We start from the raw sequence: 3,148 nt of genomic DNA, 5'->3' as shown, positions 1-3,148 counted from the left end.
CACTGATTTTTTTGAAAAGACTAGGCCAGTTGTCTTACAGACCATCCCACATTCTGGATTTATCTGATTGTTTCCTGCTAGTGTCATTTAGCTTTGTCCCTCTATCCCCTATATTTCTTATAATAGTGTCTTAGGCCTCTCAGGTTGCTTTCGCAAAAACACTATGGACTGGGTAGCTTACGAACAACAGAAATTTATTTCTCACAGTTCTCGAGGCTGGCAAGTAAGAGATCAAAGCTCCAGCTTGGCTATATTCTGGTGAGAGCCTGCTTCCTGGTTCATAGATGAGAAAGAAACAGCCCTGACGGTGCTCTTGGCATGGCAGGGAGGCCCAAGGCCACGGCCAGGAAGGACCTACGTGCCCCAGGAAAGGTTCTGGCAGAGGGTTGAGGGCATTCAGCAACCTTGTCATCCAGAAGCCCCCAGTTGTGGGAACTGGCCTTTATGTTGGGGCTGTTCCAACCCAAAAAGCACTGGCCACCTGGGGGATGGCCCTCCCTCTGCATGGCTCCCTTCCTTTCCTCCCTCCTGCTCTGAACACTCACTAAAATGGTGTCCTAGCCCTCCCTAGCCCCCACCTGCTCTGATTTTTCTTCTCAGCACACATTACCAACATCTATTGTTTATTTTATGTTATCTGTGTCTCCTGCCAAGACTATAAACTTCATTAAGCCAGGAACCTTTGTTGCCTTGTTCACGGCTGTATCCCCAGTGCCTAAAACAGTTCCTCATATAAAGAAAGCACCTAGGGAATGTAGTTTGGTGCAGCCACTATGAAAAACAGTATGGAGGTTCCTCAAAAAACTTAAAACAGACTTACCATATGATCCAGCAATCCCACTCCCGGGGATATATCCAGAGAAAACTCTAATTCGAAAAGATACATGTATCCCAATGTTCATAGCAGCACTAGTTACAGTAGCCAAGATGTGGAAGCAACCTAAATGTCCAACAACAGATGACTAGATAAAGAAGTTGTGGTGTTTATATACACAGTGGAATACTACTCAGCCATAAAAAGGAATAAAATAATGCCATTTGCAGCAACATAGATGGACCTAGAGATGATCATACTAAGTGAAGGAAGTCAGAAAGAGAAAGACAAATATCATATGATATCACTTATATGTGGAATCTAAAAAAAAAGACAAAAATGAACTCATTTACAAAGCAGAAACAGACTCACAGACAAAACAAATTTATGGTTACCACAGAAGAAAGCCAGGAAGGGATAAATTAGGAGTCTGGGATTAGCAGACACACTACTATATATAAAACAGAAAAACAACAAGTTCTTACTGTATATTCAGTATCTTGTAATAACCTTTAAAGATAAAGGATATGAAAAAGAATATATATATGTATAACTGAATCACTATGCTGTACACCAGAAACTAACACAACATTGTAAATCAACTATACTTCAATAAAACAAAAGACACCTAATAAACCTTGAATGAGTGAGTGAATGAATGAATGAGCCTCACAACAAATTAGCCCAATTCCAAGCACATAATTGACCTCAAGTAAACAGATGCTGTTTGAGGTTATCATCGTCCCAGGAACCTGTACTAAAATTCCAAAATTACATTTAACATTAAGTTGGGGGTGGGAAATCACATCATCCACAAACAGTAATAATAAAATCTCCCTCTGCCAGGCATCTGACCTCCCCGGCCCTGGGTCACCCCAGCCCTCTCCTCCCTGCTGCCAGAGTTTGGGCAACTTCTGGATGCCAGTGAGGCCAGGGCCTTTTGGCCATAAATAACATTTCGTCCCACTCAGCAAATAAGAGCCCTGTGAATTATGGCGTTTGGCTTGGAGGATGACTCCTTCTGTCTGATTTTTTTTAAGTTGAGTCTGCTTTTTTTTTCCGTTTTCTTTTTTAGCCCTTAAATGCTGAACAGGTGCTGGATTCAACTCCTAGCCAAGGTTTGTGGCTTGGAGTGGGCGCTGAGCCAGGGGCCCTGGGAGCTGGGCTGGAAGCCGGGGTGCCGTGCACTGAAGGGTGAAGGAGGGGGACTGGCTTTTGTTTTTTTGGAGTAAAACCAACAAATGAGACATGGGAGGGGGTGTCACCTAAAGAGAGGCTTCTCCCCCAACCCTCAGAGGGTCCAGGGATCCTCTGAAACTCTGTGCAACATACTGTGAATGTCTGCTTCTGAGCACCTTCCTGGGGAAAGGGTTTGTAGATTTCATAAGTTTCTGGACAGAGTTTATGACACTGCCTCCCCTGCCACGGCCACCAACAAGAAAAGAAAAGAAAAAAGGTAAGAAAGACAGAGACAGCACCAGGTAGCTTCTCAGATATGTGACTTGACAAGGTTGCGTCAAACTCCACCATATCCCCCATCCCACCCAGGAGCTCAGGCTAGTTGGGGAGAGACGGCCTGATGGGAGAAAGCAGGGTGGGTTGTTTGGGTTTGTTTCTTTCTTATTTCTTGAGGGCTTCCTATATGTACAGTGCGGTGCTAAGCTCTATAACAACAACAACAATAACAGCTGGCTCTTAGCTCACGCGTAGTAAATGGCGGGCACTGTTCGAAGTGCTTTCCATGTATGAACTCGTTTCCTCTCCCTACAAGTCCTGTGAAATAGGTACTATTATTCTCATCTCATTGGACAGATGATAAAAATGAAAGAGGTTAAGTAAGTTGCCCAAAGTCCACAGCAGAGCGGATTTAATCCCAGAGGATCTGACTGCAGGTCCCGGTACGCATCTGCCCCCCAAGCTCTGTTGTTGCACTTGAGCCGAACAACCACGCCCTGAAGTACCTCCTATGATTATCTCCATTCTGTGGGTGATGACACTGCGGTTGGACAACCCGCCCAAGGTCCCCCTGTATGTTACACACGTCCCCCTGTGAGGGCTAAGAGTCAAGGAAGAGTCCGGGGGATTTGGAGGCGCGAGAGGTCACCCTGGGCAGGGTGACCAGGGGAGGAGCCAGGCGGAGGCAGTGAGAATCCAGAAGGCCACTCAGCTCAGAAGCAGGTGCCTGAGGGACACCTCCCAGGGGCCAAAAATTCAGGTCCCCCGATCCCACGGCACTGCCTCCTTCTAGGGTCCGCAGCCAGGACAGGCAGTTTTGGAGGAGAGGTGGTCTCTAGGTTAATACTCACTTTCATTCCCCATTCTGCATCAAAGTCA

The sequence above is a fragment of the Vicugna pacos genome, chromosome 15 (genome assembly GCF_048564905.1).
Source record: "Vicugna pacos chromosome 15, VicPac4, whole genome shotgun sequence".
NCBI classification, from domain to species: Eukaryota; Metazoa; Chordata; class Mammalia; order Artiodactyla; family Camelidae; genus Vicugna; species Vicugna pacos.
The sequence above is the reverse complement of the archived record's forward strand: the minus strand, read 5'-3'. Positions refer to the sequence as shown.